We start from the raw sequence: 15,999 nt of genomic DNA on the forward strand, positions 1-15,999 counted from the left end.
GCGACCTTGATAGGAACCGCCCCCCCACCGCGCATGCGCCCCGAAATGAGTTCCCTTTTTCATCATCATCAATCGTATTTATTGAGCGCTTACTATCAATCAATCAATCAATCGTATTTATTGAGCGCTTACTATGTGCAGAGCACTGTACTAAGCGCTTAAAAAAATAAATAATGGCATTTGTTAAGCGCTTACTATGTGCAAAGCACTGTTCTAAGCGCTGGGGGGGATACAGTGTGATCAAGTTGTCCCCCGTGGGGCTCACAGTCTTAACCCCCATTTTTACAGATGAGGTCACTGAGGCTCAGAGAAGTTAAGTGACTTGCCCAAGGTCACACAGCACACTTGTGGTGCAGCCGGGATTCGAACCCATGAGCTCTGACTCCAAAGCCCGTGCTCTTTCCACCGAGCCACGCTGCTTCCCTACTATGTGCGGAGCACTGTACTGAGCGCCTGGGAAGTCCAAATTGGCAACTTATAGAGACAGTCCCTACCCAACAGTGGGCTCACAGTCTAAAAGGGGGGAGACGGAGAACAAAACCAAACGTACTAACAACATTAAATAAATAGAATAGATAGGTACAAGTAAAATAAATAAATAAATAGAGTAATAAATATGTACAAACATATATACAGGTGCTGTGGGGAAGGAAGGAGGTAAGATGGGGGGATGGAGAGGGGGACGAGGGGGAGAGGAAGGAAGGGGCTCAGTCTGGGAAGGCCTCCTGGAGGAGGTGAGCTCTCAGCAGGGCCTTGAAGGGAGGAAGAGAGCTAGCTTGGAGGATGGGCAGAGGGAGGGCATTCCAGGCCCTGGGGATGACGTGGGCCGGGATAGTAATAATAATAATAATAATAATAATGTTGGTGTTTGTTAAGCGCTTACTATGTGCAAAGCACTGTTCTAAGTGCTGGGGTGGATACAAAGTAATCAGGTGGTCCCACGGGGGGCTCACCGTCTTCATCCCCATTTGACAGGTGAGGGAACTGAGGCCCAGAGAAGTGACGTGACTTGCCCAAAGTCACCCAGCTGACAAGTGGCGGAGCTGGGATTTGAACCCACGACCTCTTGACTCCAAAGCCCAGGCTCTTTCCACTGAGCCACGCTGCTTCTCTAATAGTAATAGCGGCAAACCACGGTGTTTGTTCATTCATTCATTCATTCAATCGTATTTATTGAGCGATTACAATTGGCAACACTCATTCATTCATTCAATCGTATTTACTGAGCGCTTACGGTGTGCGGAGCGCTGTACTAAGCGCTTGGGACGTACAAGTTGGCAACATAATCAATCAATCAGTCGTATTTATTGAGCGCTTACTGTGCGGAGCGCTGTACTAAGTGTTTGGGAAGTACACATTGGCAACACTCATTCATTCATTCAATCGTATTTATTGAGCGCTTACAGTGTGCGGAGCACTGTACTAAGCGCTTGGGACGTACAAGTTGGCAACATAATCAATCAGTCGTATTTATTGAGCGCTTACTGTGTGCAGAGCGCTGGACTAAGCGTTTGGGAAGTACAAATTGGCAACGCTCATTCATTCATTCGATTGTATTTATTGAGCGCTTACGGTGTGCGGAGCACTGTACTAAGCGCTTGGGACGTACAAGTTGGAAACATATCAATCAATCGATCAATCAATCGTATTTATTGAGCGCTTACTGTGTGCAGAGCACTGTACTAAGCGCTTGGGAAGTACAAGTTGGCAACATACAGAGACAGTCCCTACCCAACAGTGGGCTCACAGTCTAAAAGGGGGGAGACAGAGAACAAAACCAAACGTACTAACAAAATAAAATAAGTAGATAGGTACAAGTAAAATAAATAGAGTAGTAAATATGTACAAACATATATACATATATACAGGTGCTGTGGGGAAGGGAAGGAGGTAAGATGGGGGGATGGAGAGGAGGACGAGGGGGAGAAGAAGGGAGACAGTCCCTACTCAACATCAGGCAAGCACTTACTATGTGCCAAGCACAGCGCTAAGCGCTGGGGTAGATGCAAGGTAGTCAGGTTCATTCATTCATTCAACCGTATTTATTGAGCGCTTACTGTGTGCAGAGCGCTGTACTAAGCGCTTGGGATGTACAGGTTGGCAACATCTAGAGACGGTCCCTACCCAACAGCGGGCAAGCGCTTACTATATGCCAAGCACAGCGCTAAGCGCTGGGGTAGATGCGAGATAGTCGGGTTGCCCCACGGGGAGCTCACGGTCTTCATCCCCACTTTCCAGATGAGGGAACTGAGGACCAGAGAATAATAATAATGACAATAACAATAATAATAATAATGAAATTTGTTATAATAATAATAATGGCATTCATTAGGCAATTACTATGTGCAAAGCACTGTCCTAAGCACTGGGGAGTTTTACAAGGTGATCAGGTTGTCCCACGTGGGGCTCACAGTCTTAATCCCCATTTTACAGATGAAGGAACTGAGGCACAGAGAAGTGAAGTGACTTGCCCAAAGTCACACAGCTGACAAGTGGCGGAGCCGGGATTTGAACCGGTGACCTCTGACTCCAAAGTCCGGGCTCTTTCCACTGAGCCACGCTGCTTCCCCAGAAGCTTGTTAAGCCCTTACTATGTGCAAAGCACTGTTCTACACGCTGTGGGGGAATACAATTCAATTCTAGAACACAATTCTAGAATTTCCTTCTAGACTGTGAGCCAGCTGTTGGGTAGGGACCGTCTCTATATGTTGCCAACTTGTACTTCCCAAGCGCTTAGTACAGTGTTCTGCACACAGTAAGCACTCAATAAATACAATTGAATGAATGAATGAACAAATACAAGGTGATGAGGTTGTCCCATGTTGGGGCTCACAACTGTAATCCCCATTTTACAGATGAGGTAACTGAGGATCAGGGAAGTTAAGTGACTTACCCAAGGTCACACAGCAGACATGTGGCAGAACCCATGATCTCTGACTCCAAAGCCCGTGGTCTTTCCACTGAGCCACGTTGCTTCTCTATTGGTATTTGTTAAGTGCTTACTATGTGCCAAGCACTGTTCTAAGCTCTGGGGCGGATACAAGGTAGTCGGGTTGTCCCACGGGGGGCTCAGGGTCTTCATCCCCACTTTCCAGATGAGGGAACTGAGGCCCAAAGAATAATAATAATAATGATGGCATTTATTAAGCACTTATGTGCAAAGCACTGTTCTAAGCGCTGGGGAGGTTACAAGGCAATCAGGTTGTCCCACATGGGGCTCACAGTCTTAATCCCCATTTTCCAGATGAGGTAACTGAGGCACAGAGAAGTTAAGGGACTTGCCCAAAGTCACACAGCCGGCAATTGGCGGAGCCAGGATTTGAACCCATGACCTCTGACTCCAAAGCCCAGGCTCTTTCCACTGAGCCGTGCTGCTTCTCTAATGGGTATCCCCATTTTCCAGTTGAGGAAACTGAGGCACATAAGTGACTTGCCTAAGGTCACACGGCAAGTCATTGGCGGAGTGGGAATTAGAACTCCGGTCCTTCTGTTCTCAATCTACACTCACTCCCTTGGTGACCTCATTTGCTCCCACGGCTTCAACTATCATCTCTACGCTGATGACACCCAGATCTCCATCTCTGCCCCTGCTCTCTCCCCCTCCCTCCGGGCTCGCATCTCCTCCTGCCTTCAGGACATCTCCATCTGGATGTCCGCCCGCCACCTAAAGCTCAACATGTCGAAGACTGAGCTCCTTGTCTTCCCTCCCAAACCTTGTCCTCTCCCTGACTTTCCCATCTCTGTTGACGGCACTACCATCCTTCCCGTCTCACAAGCCCGCAACCTTGGTGTCATCCTCGACTCCGCTCTCTCATTCACCCCTCACATCCAAGCCGTCACCAAAACCTGCCGGTCTCAGCTCCGCAACATTGCCAAGATCCGCCCTTTCCTCTCCATCCAAACTGCTACCCTGCTCATTCAAGCTCTCATCCTATCCCGTCTGGACTACTGCACCAGTCTTCTCTCTGATCTCCCATCCTCGTGTCTCTCTCCACTTCAATCCATACTTCATGCTGCTGCCCGGATTATCTTTGTCCAGAAACGCTCTGGGCATATTACTCCCCTCTTCAAAAATCTCCAGTGGCTACCAATCAATCTGCGCATCAGGCAGAAACTCCTCACCCTGGGCTTCAAGGCTGTCCATCACCTCGCCCCCTCCTACCTCACCTCCCTTCTCTCCTTCTACTGCCCAGCCCGCACCCTCCGCTCCTCCACCGCTAATCTCCTCACTGTACCTCGTTCTCGCCTGTCCCGCCGTCGACCCCCGGCCCACGTCATCCCCCGGGCCTGGAATGCCCTCCCTCTGCCCCTCCGCCAAGCTAGCTCTCTTCCTCCCTTCAAGGCCCTGCTGAGAGCTCACCTCCTCCAGGAGGCCTTCCCAGACTGAGCCCCTTCCCTCCTCTCCCCCTCGTCCCCCTCTCCATCCCCCCATCTTACCTCCTTCCCTTCCCCACAGCACCTGTATATATGTATATATGGTTGTACATATTTATTACTCTATTTATTTATTTATTTATTTATTTTACTTGTACATTTTTATCCTATTTATTTTATTTTGTTGGTATGTTTGGTTCTGTTCTCTGTCTCCCCCTTTTAGACTGTGAGCCCACTGTTGGGTAGGGACTGTCTCTATGTGTTGCCAATTTGTACTTCCCAAGCGCTTAGTACAGTGCTCTGCACATAGTAAGCGCTCAATAAATACGATTGATTGATTGATTGATTGATTCTGATTTCCAGATCTGTGCTCTCTCCAGTAGGCCATGCTGCTTCTCCATTGGCCTGGCATTCAAGTCAAGAACAGCTCCAGTGGATTGGAAATTGCCAGAGCCTGGTGCTTCTTCACCAACTGGAGTCAGTGATCCTGCTGTAAAATTGGTTTAAGTGAGTACTCTGAACTGAAGTCTGGGAGAGACACAACTATATCAGACACCATCTCTGTCTCACAGTCCAAGGGGAGGCTGGGTATCCAATCCCCATTTTACAGGGAGGTTAAATGACTTGCTCAGGGCAATAAGATAGGCAGGAGACAAAGCCTGCATAGGAATCCGAGCCTAAACTGCTCCCTCCCTATCAATCAATCAATCAATCGTATTTATTGAGCGCTTACTGTGTGCAGAGCACTGTACTAAGCGCTTGGGAAGTACAAGTTGGCAACATATAGGGACAGTCCCTACCCTAACAGCCGGCTGGTTGTTCAGGGCCACACCCTAACCCCACTGCTGCCTCCTAATATGCCTCCTTGAACAGAACTCCTTGAACAGAAGAATGCAAAGGTGAAGGAAATTGTAATTAGGAGGGGGAGATGCAGAGCTAAGATGGAGCCATGGTGTCACAGATGAGTCACGCAATTTAGTGTCAACTTGGGAATGTGTTATGAGGAATTCCCCAGCAGGGGATTTGCTGGCAGCTTCTGAAAAAGAAGCTTTTGTTTCTTAGTGCATGTATCTCCCCGTGGATGGCCCCGTTGCCGACCCCTGGGCACGGTCACTTATAATAATAATAACAATAATGTTGGCATTTGTTAAGCGCTTACTATGTGCAAAGCACTGTTCTAAGCACTGGGGGGGATACAAAGTGATCAGGTTGTCCCATGTGGGGTTCACAGTCTTAATACCCATTTTACAGATGAGATAACTGAGGCTCAGAGAAGTTAAGTGACTTGCCCAAGGTCACACAGCAGACGTGTGGCGGAGTCGGGATTCGAACTCATGACCTCTGACTCCAAAGCCCGTGCTCTTTCCATTGAGCCACGCTGCTTCACTTATCAATCAATAATAGTTACTGAGTGCTTACTTTGTGCAGAGCACTAACCTAATCACTTGGAATAATACAATAGACTTCCAAGACATGATCCCAGCCCTCAAGGGGCATTTCTTTCTTTTCACTGGAATCCCCTCAGGTAAGCTCGTTGTGGGCAGGAAAACGGGAATTGGGGTTTAGTGCAAGGCAGTTAGCACAGAAATATAAACTAGCACTGACTCAACAGCCCTCTGCAGTTTTGAAGACTTTCTCCTTAAAGACAAAACAGCTACAGCCATGACAACAGCAGCATCCATCAAATGTATTTAACACTGTGTGCAGTTCACTGTACTAAGTGCCTAGGAAAATACAAAACAGAGTATGCATCAGAATAGCAGCAGCAAGCACCCTTGGCTCTCTCCTCAGTGGCTTCTTTTCAGACACAACTTTCCCTCCTACTCTCCAGAGCAGACTTCTCCAGCTACCCACTTCCTTCCCTAAATTGGGGGGAGGGAGAGCTCTTAAAGGGACCACAATCACGCCCTGGGCTACAATAATATCCATTTATAACTTGAAAATGCAATGATTGGAATGTTCCTGCCTATTTTCTGGTGGGACTGAAATGAACTTGAAACGACTCTTGGTCTGACCGAATTACAATAGGAAGAGGTAGTTGGATTTTCAACTGTTAGGAAGGTTTGTAATCTCGACTCACGCTGTCCAACCTCAGCAGGTCTTTCTGATTCTTCCAACCCTACCTTGTGGGACGTCAAGGCCACGCTTTAAAAATAAAGCTCAAATCATGCTATGTGAAATAGCTCAGAGGCTGCCCAGCCCACAAGCTTCCTTTTTTCAGGAACCTGCGCAAAAACTGATGTTCAGTTCCTCAGTTCAAGCCGCAAATTCCTCTGCTCGTTGGAAGAGTGAGGCGTCCGGGAGTCCCTCTACCCCCTCAGGCTGCCGTCACCAGCATAAGAGAACATCATCATCATCATCAATTGTATTTATTGAGCGCTTACTGTGTGCAGAGCACTGTACTAAGCGCTTGGGAAGTACAAATTGGCAACATATAGAGACAGTCCCTACCCAACAGTGGGCTCACAGTCTAAAAGGGGGAGACAAAACCAAACATACTAACAAAATAAAATAGAATAGATATGTACAAGTAAAACAAATAAATAAATAAATAGATAGATAGATAGATAGATAGATAAATAAATAAATAAGAACATGGGACTTAGTGGAAAGACCACAGGACTGGGAGGCTGGAGGAGACCTGGCTTCCAATCCCAGATCGACCAGTTGCCTATGGCGTGACCTTGGGCAAATCCCTACACCTCCCTGTCTCTGTTTCCTCCTCAAATTAAATACCTGTTCTCCCCCCATCTTTAAACTGAGCCCCATGTGGGATTGGGTCTGATCTATCATTTTCATTCACTCATTCAAATGTATTTATTGAGTGCTTACTATGTGCAGAACACTGTTCTAATAATAATAAAACAATAAATTGCATCTGCCCCAGTGCTCCACACTGAGGAAGTGCTTAACAACTGCCACAATTATTATTATGCTCTTACTGCATGACTTTACTTGGAAATCCACCATATGCCACTGACGTAAATTCTCCCGATAGGAATAGCTTTACCTAATGTGAGGTATTTTGATGGAGGATTAACTATGTGGCCAAAGAATGCTCTTATCTTGGTTTCCCCAGAGTATTGTTTGCAAGCATAACCTCTTTTTAAGGTGAGCCTGACTTCAGCCTCCAGAAAAATGTTGCTTAAAGAAGAACTGGGGACAGGAAAAAGTGGCTCTGAGGTTTATTGGGATACACGTGTAGTTTTTGAGTTTCCAAACCTAGCTCTAAGAGTCTGCACTCCAGAGATGACAGGGAATTACTGTACAGGAAAGGATATAGATTTCAAATGAAATCAGCTCAATTCTTCTCTCCCCACCAGGGAAGTTATGCTCCTGAAAAGGAAAGATGAGAAGGGCAACCTTTTCCCTCCTCAAATATGTCTCCCTGATTTTTGGCCAGAAAGTGATCCAAATGACGTCTGTGCTGTGTGCCATACATATTTGAGGAGGACTGAGGCTTAACTAAGGGCCTAGGGGGAGGAGACTTGCTAACTTCTGGGGAATTCATGCAAACTGTGCCCCCAGATGCCACCGCAAAGAGCTGGATAATAATACTAGTGATGATATTTGTTAAGTGCTTACCTTGTGTAAGTGTGCTCTGCACACAGTAAGCACTCAATAAATACGATTGAATGAATGCAGTACTGTTCTAAGCGCTGGGGTAGATACAAGCTTCATCACGTTGGGCATAGTCCCTGTCTCACATGTGGCTCACAATCTTCATCCCCATTTTACAGATGAGGTGACTGAGGCATTTTTTATGCACATATACCATACTAAATTTTCAGAGCGTTTTCTTTCACATCCTGTTCAGCAAAAAGTCACCCTGAGCTTACAGATTTTCCACTGTCTGTGCTAACTAAATATCATTAGATAATGCTACATTGAAGTGGGTTTTCATCACTTCATCAAGTCAGTCAAAATACATCAAGGAAGGGGACCGATAAGTGAATCGATAACACTGTATTCAGTAGACACTTGATAAAGGCAGAGAACACTGTGGGTAATACTGGCATTAGCCCTAGAAGAGGAGCCTTCGAAAGGGGGTTGGCAGTACTAGAACTGCTTCATCAGCATTCTCACAGAAGAAATTCGTCAGCCTCCTCCCTGACCTTCCTGCCTCCTGTCTCTACCCACTCCAGCCCTGGCTGGATCATTTTTCTAAAATTCATTCAGTCCACGTCTCCTCCTCCTCAAGAACCCCCAGAGGTTGCCCATCCACTTCCGTATCAAACAGAAACTCCCTACCACTGGCTTTAAAGCACGTAGTCTGTTCACCCCCGTGCTACCTCACCGTGCTGTTTTCCTACTAGAGTCCAATCCACACACTTCACCCCTCTAATGCCAACCTACTCAATGTACTTTGATCTCATGTGACTCCCCTCTGACCCCCTGACTGCATCCTCCATTTATCCTGGAATTTCCTCCCCTTTCATATACAACAGACCACTACTCTCCCCACCTTCAAAACCTATCACAATTGCATCTCCTCCAAGAGGCCTTCCCTGACTAAGCCCTCATTCCCCCTACTCCCTCTCTCTTCTGCCTCACCTTTGCACCCGGATACATACCCTCTTAAACACTGATATTCACCCCACCCTCAGCCCCACAGCTCTTGTGTACATAGCCATAAGTTATTTTAAAGCCCGTCTTCCCTCTAGTCTGCAAGTTCCCAGTGGGCAGGGAACGTGTCCTATTGCATACTCTCCCAAGCGTTTAGCACAATGCTCTGCACACAGTAAGCGCTCAATAAATACCGCCGATGGACTGATTCGTAAAAGTCAGAGTTACAGCAGCCCTTCTCACAGACTGGCCTGAAGAAATAGCGGGTCTCCAAAAGGTGGACTGGTGTTAACACTTAGAACCACTGAGAAGCAGCATGGCTCAGTGGAAAGAGCCCGGGCTTTGGAGTCAGAGTTCATGGGTTCAAATCCCGGCTCTGCCAATCTGGGCCTCAGTTACCTCAGCTGTAAAATGGGGATTAAGACTGTGAGCCCCCTGTGGGACAACCTGATCACCTAGTAACCTCCCCAGTGCTTAGAACAGTGCTTTGCACATAGTAAGTGCTTAATAAATGCCGTTAAAAAAAAAAAACCCACCCACCACTGATGTGCACACTAGCCTCTCACTAGGGCTTCTGAGCCAGGCCGATGGGTGTTTTTAAGAGGGCTAATGAAGGCAGAGGCGGGTCCCTGCCCTACCCCCGGAGCGCATCTTCAATGCTTTGAAATGAAAGTTATCCCAAGCTAATTCAGACTGCCTAGAAGGGACTTCCTGGAAGGAGCAGGAGGCAGGTGGGGTCGGGAGACTGGGCCCCCCTTTTCCTCTCCTCCTTCTCCCCTCCCTATCACCCACCCCCATGCCCTTCCCCCTTCCCCTCCCCACGGCACTTGTGCATATTTGTACATATTTATTACTCTATTCATTTTATTAATGATGTGTATAAAGCTATAATTCTATTTATTCTGATGGCATTGACTTGTTTCGTTGTCTGTCTCCCCCTTCTAGTCTGTGAGCCCGTTGTTGGGGAGGGTCCGTCTCTATCTGTTGCCGATTTGTACTTCCCCAGCGTCGAGTACAGTGCTGTGCACACAGTAAGCGCTCAAGAAATACGGTTGAATGAATGAAAGAGATGACTGACCTCTGCTTGAAGATCGGGGGAACGGGAGGACTGATCCCCAGGGGCCTGGCTGTGGCTTTAAGACTAGCCTCACCTGGTGGACCATTTGGGGGATGGACCCAAACCTCCGTAGCCAGTTGGAGGATTAGGAAATTATCCTTGATCCAGATCCACCAGTGGACTAATAATCATAATAATTATAATGGCATTTGTTAAGCGCTTACTATATGCAGAGCACTGTTCTAAGCGCTGGCTTGTGGCTTTAAGACTAGCCCCACCTGGTGGACAATTTGGGGAATGGACCCAAACCTCCGTAGCCAGTTGGAGGATTAGGAAATTATCCTTGATCCAGATCCACCAGTGGAATAATAATAATAATAATAATAATAATAATAATAATAATAATAATAGTGGCATTTGTTAAGCGCTTACTATGTGCAGAGCACTGTTCTAAGCGCTGGCTTGTGGCTTTAAGACTAGCCCCACCTGGTGGACCATTTGGGGAATGGACCCAAACCTCCGTAGCCAGTTGGAGGATTAGGAAATTATCCTTGATCCAGATCCACCAGTGGAATAATAATAATAATAATAATAATAATAATAATAATAATAATAATAATAATAGTGGCATTTGTTAAGCGCTTACTATGTGCAGAGCACTGTTCTAAGCTCTGGCCTGTGGCTTTAAGACTAGCCCCACCTGGTGGACACTTTGGGGAATGGACCCAAACCTCCGTAGCCAGTTGGAGGATTAGGAAATTATCCTTGATCCAGATCCACCAGTGGAATAATAATAATAATAATAATAATAACAATAATAATAATAATAATAATAATAATAATAATAGTGGCATTTGTTAAGCGCTTACTATGTGCAGAGCACCGTTCTAAGCGCTGGCTTGTGGCTTTAAGACTAGCCCCACCTGGTGGACAATTTGGGGAATGGACCCGAACCTCCGTAGCCAGTTGGAGGATTAGGAAATTATCCTTGATCCAGATCCACCAGTGGAATAATAATCATAATAATTATAATGGCATTTGCTAAGCGCTTACTATGTGCAGAGCACTGTTCTAAGCGCTGGGGGGAATCCAAGGTGATCAAGTTGTCCCACGTGGGGCTCACAGTCTTAATCCCCATTTTCCAGATGAGGTAACTGAGGCTCAGAGAATCAATCAATCAATCGTATTTATTGAGCGCTTACTGTGTGCAGAGCACTGTACTAAGCGCTTCGGAAGTACAAGTTGGCAACATACAGAGACAGTCAATCAATCAATCAATTGTATTTATTGAGCGCTTACTGTGTGTAGAGCACTGTACTAAGCCCTTGGAAGTACAAGTTTGCAACATATAGAGACAGTCCCTACCCAACAGTGGGCTCACAGTCTAAAAGGGGGGGGGGGAGTGAAGTGACTTGCCCAAGGTCACACAGCAGGCATGTGGTGGAGCCGGGATTCGAACCCATGACCTCTAACTCCAAAGCCCGTGCTCTTTAATAATAATAATAATAATGACGGCATTTGTTAAGCACTTACTATGTGCAAAGCACTGTTCTAAGCACTGGGGGGGATACAAGGTGATCAGGTTGTCCCACGTGGGGCTCACAGTCTTAATCCTCCTTTCACAGATGAGGGAACTGAGGCTCAGAGAAGTTAAGAGACTTGCCCAAGGTCACACAGCAGACATGTGGCAGAGGCGGGATTTGAACCCATGACCTCTGACTCCAAAGCCCGTGCTCTTTCCACTGAGCCACGCTGCTTCTCTAGACTTTTGCAAGTGTGACCCTCGGCTGGTGACCTCAGCTGGCAGTGCCCATTGGCACTTCTACAGCCAACGAACCGGTGCCGCGGCGGGCACCGGCTGGAGGCCTGCTGCCCCAGCAGAGCTGGTCGTGGAGGGTAACTGGGATCACGCTGACCGTCGGTGGAGCCCAGAACTGGAGTGAGGGGGCAGGAGGGAATGGGGGCGACTCCTGGGGACTCCAGAAGCAGCACCCCAAGTTGCCAGCTTCAACCCGGAAGCCCTCGGGCATTGGCCTCAGCTCCTTCTGGCAGTGCGATGCCACAGGGTTACGTGTCCAGGAATCTACGAGTCCTGATGACAACTACCTTTGTATTATAAAATTGATATTATTCACCTTTACATTAATGTCTGCCTCTCCCTCTGGACTTGGGAACATGGAACATGTCTACAAACTCTCTTGTACTCTCCCAAGAGCTCTTTAAGTGCTCAATAAACAGTAAGTGCTCAATAAATACCATTGGTTGATTGATTGATCACCCCATTTTGCTACTAAATGACAGGATTTGGTCCAAAAATTGTGTCACATTTCTCAGGACACCTAGACATCACTGGATTGAAGGCAGTGTTGCCTGGAGGAAAGAACCCCTGGAAGTTCTGGAAGTCTGGAGGTCTGGAAGTCAGGAGACTCGAGTTCTAGTCTCAGCTCTACTGTTGGCCTAATATGTGACCTTGGCCAAGTCATTTAACTTCTCTGGGCCTCAGTTTCCCCATCTGTAAAATGGGGATAAGATGCTTGCACCTCTTACCTTGAACTGTGAGTCTATGGGGGACAGAGACTGTGTGTCTGATCTGATTATTTTGTATCTACCCCAGCACTTAGCAGATAATAAGTGCTTAATAAAATCCATAATTATTATCTGCACACACTTTCCACCCTTCCTTTCCGGCCCTGTCCTTCCATGTCTTTTTTACTGTCTGGATTTGAGTCCACAAAGGATAAAAGTCACAAACATTTGGCAAGTAGCAGTCCGCACTCCTGCTCATAAAAGATGGTCAGCATGAGCTCAGAAATTTGGAAGTTTTCTGTGGCTACAAGCGTTCAGAGAGGTTAAACAGCTTGCCAAAGGAATAATCCCTGCTGAAGCAGGAAATAACCACTGGTGGATCCAGTTACTGGCAGACTGTCTATTTATTTCCACTCCACTGTTCTAACCACCGGACCACACTGTCTGGGAAGATTACCGAATGTAGCGATTTGCATGCACTAATCCAACAATTGACTGCTGACATTTTTTTGAACACTGGAATAGTAAATCCAAGTCAGCCTTGACATGGATCTAAATATGGAGAGTCCTTGGGTTTCTGACAATCGGTTCCTGCAACCTTCTTGTTAAAGTCAAAAGTTGGATGTCAGAGCTAGTTCTCGTATAGGAGCAATGCTATAAATGGGGTATTGGTTCCCAAAATAAAGTGGGATATCCTAATCTTTCCCAATTTACCCAGAATTGGGTTCTCAGTCAATTGTAGGTGAGTCCTAGAGCTACATTTGTATATTTATATTGAATCAGAGAGATTTCATGCTAGCATAGCTGATTTTTACCTCACGAAGTAAAATGGACGTCAACCCTCCATATTGACTCTGCTGGCTGATTAGGTAACATCTCTTTTCCTTTGCCTCCTAACATCTCCTGCTCCATGCCACTGCCTTCTTTAACCCTTCTCCATCTCTTCCTGCACCCTCCTGTCATGACTTTTAAAATTGTTCCCCATTTCCCCCAGTTCCCTTGTGCCTTGCCCCACTTCCTACATCCCCAGAGCTAGTGATCAGAAAGGAGGCAAGTGTTGTAAAGTCCCAAACCAGGTGCTATAGAGCCGAAACAAGGTGTACATTTAGATATGGTGTGCCATTGGTCGTAATCCAAAACAACTTAAGTAGAGGAGTGCCTGAAGAAAAAACTGCTATTTTCAATTCCATTTGCAGTTGGAGTTGTTTCAATTTTCCTGTGGCTGATCACCAGGACTTCGGGGGTCCTCCACAGCTCCTTATTGGCCAGAATCCATCCCTCCCGAGCCCTGCGAGGAGGGCTGTCTTCTTTGGAGAAGGGCTGTATTAAACTCCCTTTCTAGCTGCTTCCTCCACATTTCAATCCACAAGGTGAACACTGAGCTTCTCTTTGGGACCGCTGGATGGTAATGCATCTTCCTGTGGCTGCTTACATTATTTTAGATCGTTGTTCAGCTTTCAAACTGGGGAAAAGGCCCTCTGATCATAATTCACCTATTAATTCAAGGCATTTTGACTCCCTACCCCCCCTCCCAGTATTTGTGATTGAATTTAGTATGTGCCAAATTGTACTTTCCAAGTGCCTAGTACAGTGCTCTGCATACAGTAAGTGCTCAATTAATATGATTGAATGAATGAATGAATGATCAGAATATCTCACTTGTTTACTTGGAATGGGTTCTTCCCATCCCTCTTCCAGTCAAAACTGTGACTAAGTCAAGGATGAAAATAGCCGGCGGCCCACCTGGGAACGTAGACTTTTCCTGAACGGGAAGGCAAGGGGATAACCAGGGCAGGCGAGGTGCCTTCTCAGTGCCTAGTACAGTATCTGACAATCAGTAAGTACATAACAAATACCATTATTATTATTACTCTCCTTCCATCCTTCTTCCTCAAATGTGGGGCCAAGGCAGAGGGAAACTCAGTTAAGTAACTGGGAGGACTACTTGGATGGGTGAGTTACAGGTTTTTATTTTTTAATACCATCCCTGGATGGGTAACAATAATAATTGTGGGATTCTGAGCACTGGGGTAGAAACACGATAATCAGGTCATAGTCCTTGTCCCTCATGGGGCTCCCAGTCAAAGTAGGAGGGAGAACAGGTATTGAAACCCTATTTTATAAATGAGGAAATGGAGACACAGAGAAGTTAAATAATAATGATGGCATTTGTTAAGTGCTTACTATGTGCGAAGCACTGTTGCCCAAAGTCACACAACAGGCAAGTGGTAGAGCCAGGATTTGTACTTCCCAAGCGCTTAGTACAGTGCTCTGCACATAGTAAGCACTCAATAAATACGATTGATGATTAGGGCCAAGCCCTCATACTCCCAGGCCTATACTCGTACCACTAAGCCACACTGCTTCATAAATGTGACACTTTGACAATAATAACAACAAATGTGATATTGTTTAAGTGCTATGTGTCAAGCACTGTACTAGATACAAGATAATCAGGTCCTACATGGGGCTCACAGTCTAAAGAAGCTGCATGGCTTAGTGGAAAGAGCACAGGTTTGGGAGTAAGAGGTCGTGGGTTCTAATCCCGGCTCCGCCACTTGCCGGCTGTGTGACTTTGAGCAAGTCATTAACTTCTCTGTGCCTCAGTTCCCTCATCTATAAAATGGGGATTAAGACTGTGAGCCCCATGTGGGACAACCTGACTACCTTGTATCTAATCCAGCTCTTAGAGCAGTGCTTGGCAAATAGCGTTTAACAAATACCATCATTATTGTTACTATTAAAAGGATGGAGAACAGGTATTGAATCCCCATTTTGCAGATGAGAGAACTGGGGCTCAGAGAGGTTAAGTGACTTGCCCAAGATCACACAGCAGACAAGTGGCGGAGCCGGGATAAGAGCCAGGTCCTCTTAGTCCCAGGTCCATGCTCTGTCTACTAAGCCACGCTGCTTCTGTGTGAAGAGTGTCCTAAGAAGGGTACTTTAAATTTGCATCACATCTTCCTTCCAGGTAGTACAAAGTGTTCTCTTTCATCACAATACACCTACATAATAGAGGTATATTGTGGGCCACTTAACAGATCAGGAGCACAAGTCACTGGGATTTTGAGTAGCTTGGAGCAAATCATATAGAGACTAGTGAACGTATGCCAGAGCCTCGTGTGATTCCTATAACCAGACCTCACTGCCATCCCATCTTGGCCTTTTGTGTTCATTTGGCTTTAGACAATTAAGTTATTATAGACCAGTAGGTTTGCTTCTTACTCGAATTCTCAACACATGATGGTGAGGAAATATTTGCTGGGGAAAAAAAAATCTCATTTGCTTTCCAATTGAATAAGTTCATCTAATTTCACTCCTGTTTTAAGGAAGCAATTTGTCCCTCAGACCTAACCATTTGCCTTATATTTAGAACCCATGTTTAACATGTGTTTTCTCAGAATTGTTCATTTGGTCCTGATTAGAGAATAGATCTATACTGCTTGAGTGCTTAGTTAATTAGCTATTCTTTGCAG

The 15,999-nt window shown here is 46.2% G+C and overlaps 1 protein-coding gene across 1 annotated transcript in view; it reads right to left on the reverse strand.

Annotated features, from left to right (window-relative positions):
* WDFY2 (WD repeat and FYVE domain containing 2) overlaps positions 1-15,999 on the reverse strand; it is a 93,862-nt gene that overhangs the window by 71,146 nt on the left and 6,717 nt on the right. The window lies entirely within an intron of this gene.

The sequence above is a fragment of the Tachyglossus aculeatus genome, chromosome 20 (genome assembly GCF_015852505.1).
Source record: "Tachyglossus aculeatus isolate mTacAcu1 chromosome 20, mTacAcu1.pri, whole genome shotgun sequence".
NCBI lineage: Eukaryota > Metazoa > Chordata > Mammalia > Monotremata > Tachyglossidae > Tachyglossus > Tachyglossus aculeatus.